The 18,216-nt window shown below is 38.2% G+C and overlaps 1 protein-coding gene across 9 annotated transcripts in view; it reads left to right on the top strand.

Moving 5' to 3' along the window:
- LOC110192608 (uncharacterized) overlaps nucleotides 1–18,216 on the top strand; it is a 208,567-nt gene that overhangs the window by 2,673 nt on the left and 187,678 nt on the right. For 4 of the 9 annotated variants that reach the window (XM_078148297.1, XM_078148294.1, XM_078148292.1 and 1 more), the window contains exons 2-3: nucleotides 4,671–4,803; nucleotides 8,506–8,630. The gene's annotated coding sequence lies outside the window, so the exon portion shown is untranslated. Of the gene's footprint in view, nucleotides 1–4,670; nucleotides 4,804–8,505; nucleotides 8,631–15,812; nucleotides 16,246–18,216 lie in introns of those variants that run through there. The other 5 variants (XM_078148299.1, XM_078148298.1, XM_078148293.1 and 2 more) reach the window with 4 other exon arrangements.

Genomic DNA, 18,216 nt, shown 5'->3' with positions numbered 1-18,216 from the left:
TGGTTGTTAGAGACAGTGTTTCTGAGACTAGGGAGAAATTGGGGCACAAGTACAAACACAAGCACCCGAGCACCCTATTATTACGGGTCAGAGATCACGCAAACTGGACCAGGTGTCCTGGTCTCTGGTATGAACATAATTATCTAAAGCAATTATATTGCAAGCTTTCTTATCCATTTGCGTTGGAGGTACCCACTAAGCTGAGCTATGCAAGAGTACATTTCACTGTTGTTTAGATTTAGGAGGAAAGAGGTCTGGGGCAAGATTAAGCACCAACTTTTGCTTTCCATGGCTTAAAGGGCCCTACTACCTAAATGGTAAAATAATGTTCTGCATTACAATTGTAGAAGGAAGACATTAACCATAAGCTGGGTTCCCAGTTCAAGGAAAGTATTCCATAAATGTGAGATTTAGGCTGAATCCTAAAGAAAGTGAAAGTGTAGAGGAGAAGGGAAAGACTTTTTTTTTTAATGCTCTTTAAAAGACCATTACCTCAGGCAAAATACATGATCCTTTGGGACATGGAGAATAGTTGGTACAATGGTGTTTATGATCAATGAATTGTTCAAAATTCCTTTGTAATTTTACATTTTATTTTATGCAATTTATTTTATGCATTAAAATATTTTAAGGAATTTATAGATTTTATAGACACATGTCAGTTATCTTATAGCTAAACAAGAATATTTTATTTTGAAGCAATAGCCAGATTTGAACTCAAATTTGTCTTCAGAGCCAGCACTGTATTTACTACGCCACCTAGCTGCCCTGAATTTGTTTTTAAAAGATTTGAGGACACTTTTATGTTGATTGCCCTGGGCAGAATTGCTAGTTATGGCTCTGCTGCTTATAGATTTAGTCAGTATTCATTAAGTATTTAATTAAGTACAAGTATTTATTAAGCACCTATGATGTACTAGATACTATACTAAGGGGGATACAAAGAAAGGCAAACGACAGTTTCTGCCCTTGAGCTCACAATCTAATGGGGAAGAAAATAAACAGATGTGTACAAACAAGATATATGTGTGCACATGTATATATGTGATAATTGGGAGATAATCAACAGAGGGAAGGTGCTAGAATTAAGAGCAATTGGGAAAGGCTTCCTGTAAAAGGTGGAATTTTAGCTGAGATTTGAAGGAAGCCAGGAAAATCAGAAGACAGAGGTGAGGAGGGAGAGAATTGAAGGCATGGGAGACAGCCAGAGAAAATGCCCAACAGAGGATTTTACATTTGATCCTGGTGGTGATAGGGAGCCACTGGAGTGTATTGAATAGGGAGGGAGACATTTTCAGACCTGTACTTTAGCTAAGTTATGAGCTTGGGTGAGTTGTGAGCTTGGATGACTAGGAAGACGGTGGTACCCTCTACAGCAGAGAAGTCAAATACCTGGTGCCATGTCAGGGACTGAACCAGATTAAAATGTGGTTCTTATTTGATTTTAATGTGTTGATGTATTAAAAAGAAATACACAAATGTATAGTTTTTCTAAGTCAGTATTCAGCCTGCAGGGATCCTTACATATTGTTTAGGGGCCCCCATTTCTATTTTCAAGTTTGATACCATTGCTCACAGTAATAGGGATGTTTGGAAGGGGGGAGGAGTTGGATATGAGTTTTTGGACATTTTGTGTTTAAGATATCTACAGGAGTCTACTTTACGATGGCCAATAGGCAGCTGGAGATGTAAGTCTGGAGGTCAGCAGAGAGGTTAGGGATGGATAATTAGATCTGAGAATCATTCACACAGAAATGATCATTGAATCCATGAGAACTGATGAGATCATCAAGTGAAATAATATATAGAGAGAAGAAATAATATAGAGAGAGAAGAGAAGAGGGCCTGGGACGGAGTCCCTGGGACACCGAAGGTGAGTGGGTGTGGCCTGGATGAAGATCCAGCAAAGGAGACTGAGAAGGAATTGTCTGATAGGGAGGAGGACAGTCAGGATGGAATGGTGACACAGAAACCTAGGTGGAAGAGAGAAGTATCAAGGAGATAAGGACAACTGTCCAAGATCCTGAGAGCCCCAGAGGGATGAAGATTAAAAAAAGGAAATGAAGTAACTCTGAGAGCTGCTTCACAGAGTGGTGGTGAAGCTAAAATGAGATAAACCACGTTGTAAACTTTAAAGGGCTATAGCAATGTCCGTTATGACTCTATGATTTTCTGAACTGACTTATGTTTAATGAGTCTATGATTTTATGACCACGTAGGTTAAAAGCTTAAACAACAGACAAATGAACCTTAGAGAAACAACAAAAAATAACCAATCCAATCACCTCATTCTTTCTTCAATAGCATGTACTTGTAGAAAGGTGAGATTCTATCTCTTCATCCCTAGTGTTTTTATCTTTCCTGTACCTGCTACAACAATATGGTATCTCTGTCATTTTCCATGGTTTTTCCCCACCTCCTCCCGTTATGATAGTATGGGCATTACAGTGGGGGAGGTGCAATTAAATAAAGGTCTCAACAAGTACACAGTCACTTTTTAGGGAATGTTGCTCTTCAGGGCTACCAGGTGCAGTGCTTCTTGAGAGCCAGCAGAGGGAGAGCAGAGCATGGTTTTTTGTTAAGTCTTATACACCTTCTGTTCACTCCTTTTTTTCATGAGATTTTTGTTGTTCAGTTATGTCTGGCTCCTCATGATTCCATTTGGTGTTTTCTTGGCTAAGATACTGGAGTGATTTTCCATTTCCTTCTCCAGCTCATTTTGCAGATGAGGAAACTGAGGCAAATAGAATTAAGTGACTTGCCCAGGATCACATAGCTAGGAATTGTCTGAAGTCAGATTTGAACTCAGGAGGATGTCTTCTGATTCCAGCCATGTTGCTCTATCCATTGAGCCACGTAGCTGCCCTTCAACACACATTTACAAAGTGCCTTTTATGAACCAGGAAGTATGCTGTGCTCTGGGAATACAAACACAAAGGGAGACTTGCCCTGCCCTTGGGAATCTTGAATTCCACTAATAATGTTTAATATGCAAGGGGTCTTTACTATTTGTCAGTAGTATCAGAGCTATTCACTCAACTGAATTCAATTCAACATTTATTAAGCACCAGCTATATTTGTAGCGGTAGTAGGACTGGGGCTAATTACTCTTTACTGGTGCAGATGAAAAGACATCTCTGCCTCCTCATTTTGTACTATTTGTATCCATTTAAAAACAGCAATGGCAATGATTACAGCGATTCCATAGAACATTCATATGGTATAGATAGAATACTGAACTTGGAGTCAGGAAGATGGGTTCAAAACCTTCTTCAGACAATTAATAGCTAAGTGATCTTGGGTTGAATAATCTTGATCACTTAACTTATTAGCCTTCAGTTTCCTCATCTGTAATATGAAGGGATTAAACTCAATGACTTCTAAGGTCCTTTCTGGACCTAACTCTCTGATCCTAAAGCCTTTCCAATATACTAGTAGCCTTGCTCTGAGTCTTTTAATATTTTGTGGATGGCAATGAAAAATTTGGACCTATTATGAGTCACATGACTAGCTGCCTTCTTTTTCTGGTCATCCATATGCTCTTCTTGGAGTCCCTCCCTCCCTTCAAAGTTCAGCTCAACTTCTAGTCCATCAGTTATTCAACAAACATTTATTAAGCACCTGCCATGTGCTAGGCATTGTGCTAGTTGTTGGGGCATAAAACTAAAAATGAGATAACTCCATCTTGCCCTCAAGGAGTTTACATTCTATATCCCAGGCTTTTCCTGATTCTCTCCCTTATTACTGCTCCCAACACCATCACTGTGGAGTTTCTTGTGCATATCTCTGAATATGTTATCTTTCTCTCTAGTAGAATATATGTCAGGGACTAGTCTCATTTTTGCATTTGTATTCTCAGATTCTATCTAGTATAGTATCCAGAACATAGTAGGCACTTAATAAATGCTTGATGATGGATTAATTGACATCTTTGGTGCTTTTTTATGTCACTTTTTGCAAACTGGGAATATAAAATTGAAAAAAAGAGACAGTCCTTATCCTACGAGAGTTCATTGGCTACTAAAGGATGAGACATGTCTGGAAATTGCTGTAGAGAAGTATTAAATAGACAGGAAAGGTGAATAAAATATTTAAGTCAAAGATTGGGGGGAAGGTTATATATACTCAAAATATAATTTGTTATGGAATGAGATGAGGTAAGTGAAGACCAGAAGACAAATTAGAAAGGTATTGCAATGGTGTATTGATAGATGGTAAGAGTTTGAACTAGGATGGTTGGAGATGGAGTAGAAAAGGAAGGAAATGAGTGTTTGTTAAATGCCTACTATATGCCAGGCACCATGCTAAGTGCTTTACAGATATCTTGTTTGATCAGGACTTATATGAAAGTATTTGGAAATAGAATCAATAGGACTTGATTTCAGTTTCAATCATCCCAGGGGACAGAAATAGGAACAATTCATTGAAGTACCAGAGAGACAAATTTAGGTTTGATGTTAGGAAATAATTCCTAAAGATCTGAACTACCTACAAGTTAAATGGACTCTGCCTTATCATGGGCTAGGAGTTGGGGAGGGTGGATCTTAAAAGCAATGGCTGTATGGTCCCTGGTTGCTTATGTTGTAGTGGGGATTATTTGGCGGCATGGATTGTTTTAGATGGCTACTGAAGCCCCTTTCAAATCGGAAATTCAATGATTCTGTGTCTAGGGAGAAGATTGTTTATGGAGGAGAAATAAATGGAGGAGAAGGATTTAAGATTAAGAAGAAGAAGGAGTTGTGCTGAAGAAGATATGGAGGTGTGAAGACAACAGGGACATTTGTGGCAGTGGCAGGTATTCAGGTAAAAGGATCGTAGTCCCAACCTTCCACTTCTAGTCACTGAGCCTTATAAATGCTTCAAGACACTTGGCATAATCCAGTTGCTAGTTTCTAGGACCATGATTGGAGCTGAGACAATTCACTTCTCCTAATCCAGTTAGCATGAAAATAAGGGAACTTACTTTCTTTCTTTCTTTTTCTTTCTTTCTTTCTTTCTTTCTTTCTTTCTTTCTTTCTTTCTTTCTTTCTTTCTGTCTCTCTTCCTGTCTCTCTTCCTGTCTCTCTTCCTGTCTCTCTTCCTGTCTCTTCCTGTCTCTCTTCCTGTCTCCCTCCCTTCCTCCCTCCCTTCCTCCCTTCCTTCCCTCCCTCCCTCCTTCCCTCCCTCCCTCTTCCTTCCTTCCTTCCTTCCTTCCTTCCTTCCTTCCTTCCTTCCTTCCTTCCTTCCTTCCTTCCTTCCTTCCTTCCTTCCTTCCTTCCTTCCTTCCTTCCTTCCTTCCTTCCTTCCTTCCTTCCTTCTTTCCTTCCTTCCCTCTTTCTCTCCTTCCCTTCTTCCCTCCTTACCTACCTAACAAGAAAAGTGAAGCCACAGCAGACAATGATAACACCAGCAGATGGCAGCAACAGCTTGTGGAGTAACTATAAGCTTTCTCTTCCAAGGCACAGAAGACAAGCCCTCGAGGGGCAGGAGAGGTCTGTGGAATCAGAGAGGATAGACTAGAGTGGGGATGTCAAGCAGAACTCTGGAACCTCCCCTGTGAAACTGGGAGACTGAATGGCAGCGAGGCCTAGCTGGATGGCAGGAGCCCCCAGAGGGGAGTGGTAGCCATGACCCTGCCCTTCCTCAAACATGGCACCAGGTATTTTCTGGCAGAATGTCCTCTTCCCCACCAGGGTAGGAGGTGGTGGAAGACTGCATATTTTCATGCATGAGAAGACTCCGAATAATTCTGCTACCTGGTTTTCCCTTATTATTTTTATTACTATTCTATTCTATTAATAGTTTGCTGTTTGATTGATAGGCTCCTGCCTAGATTTTTGTTGAATAATTTCTGGATGGAGGCTTGAGCTACATTAACATAATTGTGATTACCTAGCACCCTACACTGACCTTAGGGTCAGCAAAGAGTTCTAGAGTTAAGTGACACTGATGTTGCTGAAGGTTTTGGAATAGTGCACAAGGCCAGTGTGACTAGGCTTTGAGATGGAACCATCCTCTAGAGAAAAGGCTCCTAGAGACTACTGCTGTGGACTTCTGGGAATTGCCATCCAGAGGGAGAGAATAAATTCACCTCTCCTGGAGGGAAATGATATTCAGAGGCAGAGGAAAAGCTGTAGAAGGGAGAATCTAGCAGCAACAGCACTGTGGCAGGCTGTGAACTGGAAATTAGAGAAGGAGACAGAAATAGAGACAGAGACAGACAGAGATAGAGAGAGAAGGGAGGGAGGTAGATCTGTGGAAAGGATGTGAAGTGTTTAATTTCTTCCTCTTTGCCCAATCTTCCTCTTGCAAAAAACAGCAGACTTTTATTACAAGATTTCTCTCTTCTTTAAGTTCATAATTTTTGATTTACATAATATTTTAGAAGCTAGATTACTCTAGATATAAAATGATAACAGATCATAACTTATTTTTTATGTGTGTGTCCTTGATTGGAAGTCGTGAAGCTCCAAGTGAATAGCTTTTGGTACATAGAGTTAAAGAAACAAAAGGGATAAACCTTTGTCTAAATGTCAGAGTGAAAGAAATCCTCTTTTCTTCTTCCTTCCCCTTAACTAAGTGTTCTTGAGCTAAAATTGAGAGAAAATTTTATGATTTTAATTTTATTAATAACTCTTAGACTACTCAATAGTAACGAGATTAAAGCCATGTGGAGACAGGTCCTTCATTTTGGTTTTTCCCTTTGCTAAAACTACAAGCCAGGTTGTTATGATGGTCTGGTGAGGGGGTTGGGTGTGGGTGAGCCTTGGAGACATCCCCATTGTTTTCTTCCTTTGAATGCTCACTTGTGGGAGGCAGTGACTAGTCTACCTGATGGGAAGGGGTAGGTGTGGTTTAAGAAGAGTAGACATGCCCATCTTCCAAAGATGGTGGTCAGAGGAAGGAGAATTTCTTTTGCTTTCATTTTCACTTGAAATTCCCAAACCCTGCCCGATAAAACCACCAAATGGTTGGGAGTGGAAGCAAGGGAGGAAGGTGAGAGGCCTCAAGGAGGAGAAAAATTCAAACTGAAGGAAGACAAGAACTCTAGCTGACAGAGGACTCTGGATGAGGGAGAAGGAGAGGGAAAGTGAGTTAAGCTGAAGGAGAAGGAAGAGTAGGAGAAAGACTCAGGGAAAAGGAGTAGAAATGTCAGAGAGGGAGAGGAAGGCTATGGTCAAGAAAGTTGGGAGTGAAGGTAGAAAAAGGCTAACAAAGTGAAAATATGAGTAATGACTCTGGGGCCACATGCCCTTCCAAGAAATTGCCACATCAATCCTCCAGGAGAGTTAATGACAAGAGCTACTTATAAGAACTGAGGATCTTGTTTCCAGAAAGTAGGGAGAGAAGAAGGAATTTTTGCCATGCCCTATTTCATGTGAAATGTCCTCAAAGAGAAGGAAAAGGGGCTCAAATAATGCCAATCCCTTTTCTATGTTTTCTGGAAAATGAAGTATTCCTTAAGAATGACCTCAGTGTGAAAATGAAGGAGGAAAAAACACAGAGCAATGGTGATCTCAGGCAGGAGGGCAGAAATGTAGAAGGTAGAAAAATGTCACATATAAGGGAGAGAAAAAGAGAATGAATATTTGAACCTAAGAAAGAGATCTTAAGCCATGACTGAAGAAGAGGAAACTGGAATATCTGAAGAGGAAACAGCTGCTTTACTTTAAGACATGATGTCTCTAGGGACTGCTAGGAAAGAGATCATCTAGGAGGAGGAGGAGGAGGAGGAGGAGGAGGAGGAGGAGAAGAAGAAGAAGAAGAAGAAGAAGAAGAAGAAGAGAAGAAGAAGAAGAAGAGAAGAAGAAAAAGAAATAACTAATGGTGATTAGTGACTTTTTCTTGAAGAGTACTGAGGCAGTATTGGTATCCCAAACAATAGGGTCATTGAACCATAGATTTAAAGCTGGAAAGGACTTCAGATGCCATTTAGTCTAAGATCCTTAGTTTTTTTGAGTGAAGAAGTGGGTGGGAACCTTACAGTGAGGAAACTTCCTGTACCAATTTGAATCAGCATGCGCTATATAATTTGTGGTCTTAAAGAGTTGTCTTGGGAACTGAAAGATTAAGGGACTTGCCCAGTCACGGAAGTAGTTTGTGTCAGAGACAGGGCTTGTGCCCAGGTCTTTGTAACTCCGAGGTTAACTCTCTAGCTGTTATTCCATGCTGCCTCTGTTTTTTGTAAATAGTATTTTATTTTTTTCTGATTACATGCAAAGATAATTTTCAGTCTTTATTTTTTATAAGATTTTGAGTTCTAAATTTTTCTCACTCCTGCCCTCCCCTTCCTCTTCCCCTTCCCCCAAAGAGCAAGCAGTCTGATACAGGTTATGCATTTACAATCATGTTAAACATATTTCCACATTAGTTATGTTGTGAAAGAAGAAATAGAACAAAAATGAAAAGCCATAAAAAACAAAAAAAAGCAGCAAAAAAAGTGAAAATAGTGTACTTTGATCTTCATTCAGACACCATAATTCTTCCTCTGTATGTGAATAGCATTTTCCATCATGAATCTTTTAGAATTGTCTTAGATCATTGTATTGCTGTGAAGAGCCACATCTATCAAAGTTGATCATCTCACAATGTTGCTGTTGCTGTGTACAATGTTCTCCTGGTTCTGCTCACTTCACTCAGAATCAGTTCATGTAAGTCTTTCCAGGTTTTTCTGAAATCTGCTTTCTATGCTGCCTCTTAACCCCTTATTTTTTTGATAAGGAATCTGAGACCCAGAGAGGAGAAGTAATTTGTCCAAGGTTATGGCAGTAATGATTGCCAGAGCAAGTATTTGAATTGAATTTTTCTGATTTTGTATCACAATATAGAAATCTGCTCTTTTCTTGGGGCAAGAATGGGCTGTGATAGAGCATTCATGTAGGTTTATCAAACCTAATGATTACTATCCTGGGCATGTATATTGTGAGGAATCACAGGTTTGCTTGCTCCATGAATGCCTATGACCACTACCCACATCCAGTGGTTCTCATGGACAAGATTATCATACTAGAGGGAATCCAAAAATATATGGAAAGGATGATGAAACTTAGGGCAAGAAACTGAAGACCTTTCAGCAAATATGTGCTTTCAGTCCTTCTACAAATTGAAGGCAAAGACTTCAAAAACGAAAGGCAGATTCAGGAAGTCAACAACTTTTAAAGAAGATGGTGTCTAAGAACAGAGTTTGGGTTTCTGAACCCCAAATTAAAATACAGGCATGCCTGGCTGGTGGTCAGGGAGACAGTACAACTAACAAGGGATCATAAAAATGTATTTTCCTGGAGTCTAAAAGATCTAATGAAAAGGATTTCAAATAGAAAAGGAGGCAAGATGTGCTTGAGTATATTCACCAAGTTGTATGTCATAGATAGGACCTATAATGTAGGAAGAATTATAGTCAAAATGCCCACAGAATCAGTAGAGGCAAAATCCAAGAGGGGAGGCAGGAATAAAACATATGACCTCAGATGTGTCTGTACAAAGGCTTAAGCAAAATGAACTAGACATCCTAATTCAAGAAGGCAAATTAGGTGTCAAAAATGCCTTATTCAAAGTAGAATGTAAGTAAAAGAACATAGTGAGTAGCATTATATATTAAGAAAATATACTTCTTTGAGGCAGTGCAGGAATCAGAGTGGAGAAGCATGGTGGAGAGCAGTTGGATAAAAATGCATGAAAGCAGGAACAAAAGAAATATTATCATTAAAGCAGATTATAAACTACTGGGGCAAAAAGATGAAATTGATACCCATTTGGGGAACCGATCACAAACCTGGCATGAAGATATGATATAGAAGTGATGTCACCCTTGATGGTCTGGACAGCTTTTGAAACTCACTTTCTGTGCTCAAAGTAGAGCATCACATAAGTTCTTAACTTACTTTAGTGATCAGTCAGTAAGTACTGATTAGGTGTTTACAGTATACTAAGAACTGGGTGAGGCACTGGGAGCTAAGGACACAAATACAAAGAATGGAACAACAAGCTTGCATTCTATCTGGAAGACCACATACACATGAATATATACATATGCATATCTGTATCTATGTACATATATGTATATATGTGAAATAAAAATCATCTAAGTCATGGAGGGAGAATACTAACAACTGAGAAGATCAAGAAAGGCTTTTTGCAGAAGGTGCTGCTTGAGTTATGTCTTGAAGGAAGTGATATCTTCAGTAAGGCAGAGGTAAGACGGGAGTGCATCCTGGGTATGGGGATAGCCACTGCAAAGGCACAGAGAGAGAGATGGTGAAGTGCTGAACGTGAAGAACAGAGGGAAGGCTGTTTTGGCTATTTTGTAGAGTAAGAGAAACGGAGTAATGTTTAATGAGACTGGAAAGAGAGGCTCAGCCCAGCTTGTGAAAGGCTTTAAAAGCCAAACAGAGGAGTTTATATTTTATCCTAGAGGCAATAGAAAGCCACTAAAGTTAGTTGAATAGAGGAGTTGTGTGGGCAAATCTGTGTTTAAGGAAAATTAGTTTAGCAATAGTGTATAGGATGAACTGTGGTGGTGAAAGATTTGAGTAGGGAGATTATTTAGAAGGCTATTTCAATAATAGAGGGGAGAAGTGTTGAAGGCTTGAACTAAGGCAGTGTCTATATGAGTAGAGTGTGCAGATGAATAAGATATAGGCTTAGAAACGACCAGATTTGGCAACTTATTGCCTTTGAAATGAGGGAGAGTGAGGAGTCATTGTTAATGCTGAGGACATGAACCTGGGGGACTGGGAGGGTGGTGGTACCTTTAACAGAAATAAGGAAGTTTGGTAGAAGGATGGTGTTTAGGGGAAAGATAATGAGTTCTATTTTGTATATGTTTGTTTTAGTTTGAGATGTTTCTAGGACATCTAGCTTGAAATACTCAATAGGCAGTTGGTAATACTGTACTGAAGGTCAGTGGAGAGACTGAGGCAGATAAATAGGTCTGAGTCATGTCCATAGAGATGATAATTAAACCCATGCAAACTTATAAGGTCAACAAGAAAGTACAGAGGAAGAAGCAAGGAGAGCCTAGAAAATAATCTTGTGAAACAACTGCCATCAGGTGGTAAGGTATGGGAGACAAACCCAGAGAAGGAAACTGAGAAAGTCAGATAGTTAGGAGAACCTGGAGAGAGTAGTGTCCTGAAAACCCAGCGAGGGGAGAGAATCCAAGAGTAGAGGTTAGTCAACATTATCAAATGTAACAGAGAGGTTGGTAAGGATGAACACCAAGAAAAGACTACCTGAATTGGCAATTAAGAAATTATTGGGAGCTAGTTTTACAACCAATAATAACCTACCCAGAAAAACTGGGTATAATCCTTCATACCTCCTTCAACCCCAAAAATGAAAGAGAGGACTTTCAAGCATTTGTGACATAAAGACCAGAACTGAATAGAAAATTTTACATTCGAACACAAGACTCAAGAGAATCATAAAAAGGTAAACTTAAAAAAAAAAAAAACCATAAGGGACCTAATATAATTAAACTATTTATATTCTTATATGGAAGGATGATACTTGTAACTCCTAAAATCTTTATCAGGGCAGTTGGAAGGGCTATATATAGACAGAGAGCATGGATGTGAGTTGATTATGATAGCATGATCTCAAAAAAATGGGGTGAAAAAGCGGGATGCACTGGGAGAAGGGGAAGGAAGAGAAAGAATTAGGGAAATTATCTTACATAAAAAAGGCATGCAATGAAGAGCTTTTAAAAAGGAGGGGAAAATGGGTGGTTGTGGTGCACAATGCTTAAATCTCACTTTCACTGGAATTGGTTCAAAGAGAATAACATACACACTCAGCGAAATATACTCAACAGGGAAATAAAAGGAGAAGGAGATAAGAGAAGGTGGGGAGGACTAATAGGAGGGAAGATTGAGGGTGGTAGTGGTCAGAAAGAAGATAGACTTTTGAGGAGGGACAAGGTAAAAAGAGAGGAGGATAAAAAGGGAAAAATGGGATGGAAAGAAATACATAGTAATCATAATTTTGAATATGAATGGGATGAACTCACCCATAAAATGTAAGTGAATAGCAGAATGTATTAGAAAGCAGAATCCAACAACATGTCTACAAGAAATATACTTGAAACAGAGAGACACACATGGAGTGAAAATAAAGGGCTGGAGCAGAATCTGTTCTGCTTCAGCAGAAGTAAAAAAGGCAGGTAGCAGTCATAATCTCAAAGCAAAAGCAGAAGCAAAACCAGACCTAATTAAAAGAGATGAACAGATAAATGATATTTTGCTAAAAGGTAACATAGGCAATGAAATAGTATCAATACTATAGATATGCACCAAATGGCATAGCATCCAAATTCTTAAAAAAAAAAATTAAATGAGTTACAGGAAGAAATAGACAGCAAACTATACTAGTGAGGAACCTCAACTTTCCCCACTGGGAACTAGATAAGTCTAACCATAAAATAAATAACAAAGAAGTTAGAGAGATGAATAGATTTTTAGAAAACTTAGATGTGATAGACCTCTGGAGAAAATTGAATGGAAACAGAAAGGAGTATACTGTTTTCTCAGCTGTACATAGCATCTTCACAAAAGCTAACCTTGAATTAGGGCACAAAAACCTCACAACCAAATGCAGAAAAGCTGAAGTACTAAATGTACCCTTTTAAGACCATAATGCAATAAAAATTACATTCAATAAAAGACTATAGAAACATAGATTAAATATTAATTAGAAACTAAATCTAGTCTTAAGGAATGAGTGGGTGAAAGAACGATTCATAGAAACAATAAATAATTTCATTAAAGAGAATGAAAATGAGACAGCATGTCAGAATTTGTGGCGTGCAGCCAAAGCGGTACATAGGGGAAAATTTATGTTGCTAAACACTTACATCAACGTAATAGTGAAAAAGCAGATCAATGAAATGGGCATGCAATTAGAAAAAAAAAACAAGCTAGAAAAACAAATTAACAAAACAAAATAAATAAAAAATCCCCAGTTAAATCCCCAGTTGGAAATCCTGAAAATTAAAGGAGAGATTTATAAAATTGAAAAAAAACCCATTGATCTGTAAATAAAACTAGGAGCTGGTTTTATGGTAAAAAAGGAAGCACCAGTAAAATAGATAAAACATTGGTTAATTTGATTAAAAAAAGAGGAAGAAGAAAACCAAATTACTGGCATCTAAAACTAAAAGAGTAAATGCATCACCAATGAAGATGAAATTAAAGCAATTATTAGGAGCTATTTTGGCCAATTATATGCCAACAAATCTGACAATTTAAATCAAATGGATGAATATTTACAAAAAATATACATTGTCCAGATTAACAGAAGTGGAAAGATATTAAAACAACCCGGTCCTAGGAAAAGAAGTTGAACAAGCCATAAATGAGCTCCCTAAAAAAAATCCCTAGGACCAGATGCATGTGAATATTTAAACATTTAAAGAATAATTGATTCCAATACAATATGAACTATTTGGAAAAATAGTCAAAGACATAGTCCCGCCAACTTCTTTTTATGATGCAAATATGATGCTGATACCTAAATCAGGTAGAGCAAAAGACAGAGAAAGAAAATTATACACCAATTTCCCTAATGAGTATTGGTGCAAAAATCTTAAATAAAATACTAGCAAGGAGATTACAGCAATATGTCACAAAGATCATACACTATTTGGGAAACTTTCAGTATAATAGACCATATCAATAACAAAAACAAGAAAAATCATATGATTTTCTTAAGAGATGCAGAAAAAGCTTTTGACAAAATACAACTCTTATTCCTATTTAGAATACTAGAAACTATAGGAATAAATGGTATTTTCCTTAAAATGACAAGCAGTATATATGTAAAACCATCAACAAGCATTATCTGTATTGGGAGTAAGCTCGAAGCCTTCCCAATAATTGCAGGGGTGAAGGAAGGATGTCTATTATCACCTCTATTATTCAATATTGTTCTAGAAATGCTAGCTGTAGCAGTACGACAAGCAAAAAGAAATAGAAGAAATTAGAATAGGCAGCGAAGAAACAAAATCACTGTAGACAATATGGTAGTATACTTAGAGAATCAACTAAAAATTAGTTGAAATAATTCACAACTTTAGCAAAGTTGCAGGATATAAAGTAAACTCACATGAATCATCAACATTTCTGTACATTACCAACAAAATTAAGCAGGAAGAGATAGAAAGAGAAATTCCATTAAAAATAACTGCAGACTGAACTCAGTCAAATCACATGGCAGAATACCTGAGAGGGAGGAATTGGATACCACAAACCCCTGTGGGCTCAGCCAGGTGGTGTCTAATGCTACATTATATGCAGCTAATAGTCAAGTTAACCTTTAGAAATTTTTTTTTTGCATACTGTGTATTACTATGTATTATTAGTATTATTGTTAATAATAATAAAAAGAATTTATATCACCTTAAATTTTATAAAAACTTTATAAGTTTGATTTCATTAAATGTTATTACATTAAATTATTATACATTTAAATTACATATATCACATAGTATAGCTCATAAATATTATCATTAAAACAGCCCTGGGAGATAGGTTCTATTATTACCCCAGTTTCATAAATTAGGAAACTAAGGCAAACAGGGAGTAAGTGACTTGTCTAGGATTGCACAACTGGAAAATGTCTGAGACTGGATTTGAACTGAGATCTGGCCTGACTCCATATTCAGCACTCTATCCATGACACTTAGCTGCCTCTGTTAGCTATCTTCCTTATCTTTGTGTCATTACAGATTTGGTCATTATATAGTGGAGGAAAATGACTAGATTTGTAAGAATGGCAATTCAGGCAACAGTGTGAAGAGTAGTTTGGAAAAGGAAGGCAATGGAGGTGCAAGACCTAGTAAGGAACATTTTCCTGTAGAATAGGTGAGTGGTAATGAAGTCCTTTACTAGTTTAGTGGCAAACTTTAGAAAAATGGTAGGAAAACCAAATAATTCAATGAGGATATTTTACTCTTGATAGGAGGCTATTTATTCACTAATATGGTTTGAAAATAGGAGTCCCTGAATTCTGACCAATGATTTGGTGGGTAACTTGATTAAGAATCCTTGGGGACTCTCTTCTCCCAAAAATTTAGCTGTAAAATTGGTCTCCAAGTTATAATCTAGCCCAAGCAATGAAACCAATAACAATAACAACAGCATATTTAATCGCATAAAATCTGGCTTGCTCATAACGGGAAGCCCAAGAAATCATCCTAACGATCCAGACTGACTAACATTAGTAGCAAGCCACTGGCCGACAGCATGCTTTAGGCAAAATGGAGTGGATGGAAAATATGATCATCACAGGTTATGTCTCATTCTAAGTCAAAATACATTGGGAATGCCATCAGCTGGAGCAGATTACCTGCTATTTGTGCATATGACTCATTGTTTCCTACCATTGGCTGATCCTTATACTTGCAACACTTTCCCTCCCCATAACTGTTGAAGTATTGCCCTTCACATCTCGCTCAAATGCTACTTACTCAACAAAGCCTTCTCTAATCCTTTTAGTTATGAAGTCCCTTTATCGGTGTTAGTCTTCAAAAAGCACATAGTTTGCATCTCTCTTTACACACATACATTTGTGTCATTTTTTTGATATTTGTGTATGTGTCATATCATCTTGGATTGTAAGTGGTACGAAAGACCATAGGTGATTTAATTTTTGCAACCACACAGTATGCTGCAGGGGAAAAAATATTGGATCTGAAGTCAAAAGGCCTGGGTTAGAATACTGCTTCAGCCAGGATTAAAAAAAAAAGTCTTGTTTACTGGACCATTGTTTGAAATATAGCCAAGCAAGAAGGTATAAAAAAAGAGAAATACTTGATTGTAAAATAATGTTTATTTTAGACCTAGATGTTGTTGGCTACTCAAGAAAAAATTCTTCCTGAAGAATAATATGCATTTCCCAGGTCACTATTTCATAAGGGGCCCCAGCAATGCTCACTTTGATGCTGTATGGATTCACTCTTCAGACTTCACCACCTCTTCAGCAACCTCTTTATCTATGAGCAAGTACCTCACCCGTCTTCTGGCTCATTATATGTTGTCTTCCCCTAATAGAATATTAGCTCCTTGAGGGCAGCAACTATTTGTTTGTATTGGTGCTGCCAGAGTTTAGGACAGTACCCCACATATACTAAGTGCTTGATATGTATCTATGTATCTATCACCATTCTGTTATAACGTATAATGCTATTATATTATCCCCACGATGCTTCTATATATGGTAGTCCAGCAAGTCCATGCCCATGATAACTGAATAAATGAAATGTACTCTTCATCTTGCTTGTCTCCTGTATATATTTAGACATATATATAGCTTCATATACATGGTAACCAATTAAGATGTACGTTTGTTTCTTTGTTTGTTTCTTTGTTTCTTTCCTTTGTCTTCCTATTTCTCTGTCTAGGAGCAGTGAAAGAGAAAGAAAGAGGGCTATAAAAGGAAGAGAAACAATCTAACTCTATAAGATCCAGACAGAAATATAGGAGATATTAGTTCTATTGGTGAAGTTATGTCAGTAATTGAAACCTGTGTAAGCCTGAGCAAGTCACTTAATTTATTTGGGTCTCAGTTTCCTCACCTGAAAAATGATGGGATAGGATGAAATGACATTTAAAATCCATTCTGGCTCTAAAGCTGTAATCCTATGATCCTATTTACTGTTGTTGAATTAATAAATGAGTGGTGGACATTCATTATCTGTAGTAGCGGGCACGTCATTGTAGAACTGAATTAGATAGAATATATCAAATGGAACCCTTATTATTTCTTCCTTTCTGCATGTGAGGTCCCATTACCCCCTTGATTTTAATAGGAAGTAAAGAGGTTTTTTTTGGGGGGGATGGTGGTTCTAGGGAAGGCTTCTTGGGTAGGGTGGTAGGAGCAGTCTGCATTTGGAAATGAAGGTAATATAAAATGAAAAGGCATAAATAAATCTTCAAAATGATTAAGCATGGGTAAGGGGAGCAGTGAGGCATGACATCTTTACCCGACTCTGTTTTCTAACCACAGATTATAGAGTCACAGAATCCTAGATCTGGATCTGGAAGAGATCTCAAAGGCCATCCCTGAGCCATCTCTGAGCCTTAGCTTATCCCATTCCCTGTGCCATTTTTAAAATCTAAAATAAAAAGCTTAAAATTATCACCTTGACTTGGTTAAAGGTCACTTTCCCTCCACTAAGCCAGGTCTTTTCAGCTAATGATTGTGGAATCATCCAGTGATTACAGACAAGGCAGATGGCTAATCAGAAATACTTAGAAATGAGGTGTTTATCTTGGTTTTTAAAATGAGGGCAGGATGGATAGACTATTTCAAGTAACATTTCTCTTTTTATTTAAGTTTTGAAGTATCAATGTGACCGAAATTCTAGGGGAAAGAGCTTTAGTCTTTAGCCACAAACAAGGGTTTGAAATCCACAGTGAGCAGTCTGTGCCAGTGTCTCTGTCCCATATCCATTAATGGGCACAAATAAGGATGCAGCAGTCAGGAAGTGACATCAGCTGGCTCATGGGGGCAGGGCATGTGCTGGGGAAGGAGTGGTAGGGCTTAAGGGGAAGAGGGAAGAGGAGAAAGAAATTATAAAAATAATATCCTCAAAGACTGTGTGTTAGCACAAGTGTTGATATTCTCCCCAACAATACACATTGCAACCCCTCTAAGCGTGCCCCTGCTGTAAAACTTATGCCTAGGTATTACCATAACTATGCCACATGGGGTTCATTCAATATGCTAGATGCTTTCTGGCTTTCTCCTGAGATCCAAGAAAACCAACTGAGTGCCAGGGTTGTCCATCTGTCGTCTCTTGCACTACTTAGATGAACCATTTTAGGCACTGGAGACACAAAGACTAAAGTGAACCAGTCCCTGTCCTCAAGAAGCTTCCACTTGAATGAATGAGACATCGTGCGCATCGACTCAACACTGCCAACAACATCCATATGTATACAAGATAATAGAAGGTGATTTGTGGGGAGCGCACTAGAAATTGAGGGAATCAGGAAGGGCTTCATGTAGGAAGTGGTGCTTAAGCTGAGTTTTGGAGGAAACTGGGATACTAATAATGCAAGTTGATATCTCATCTGTAACATAATTTGAAGGAACTGTCTGGGGCCAGTGAGAAATTAAGTAACTTTCTCAAGGTCACACAGCTAGTGCATGGTGGAGAAAAGAAGCCAAGAGCTACCAATGAGCACATCCTGACAGATGCATTTTTTCCATAAAAAATAGCAAATCCATAGAGCTCAT

The sequence above is a fragment of the Phascolarctos cinereus genome, unplaced genomic scaffold, assembly GCF_003287225.1.
Source record: "Phascolarctos cinereus isolate Bilbo 61053 unplaced genomic scaffold, phaCin_HiC Scaffold_9;HRSCAF=440, whole genome shotgun sequence".
Taxonomy (NCBI): Eukaryota; Metazoa; Chordata; class Mammalia; order Diprotodontia; family Phascolarctidae; genus Phascolarctos; species Phascolarctos cinereus.
This window is presented reverse-complemented; position numbering and strand designations above follow the sequence as displayed.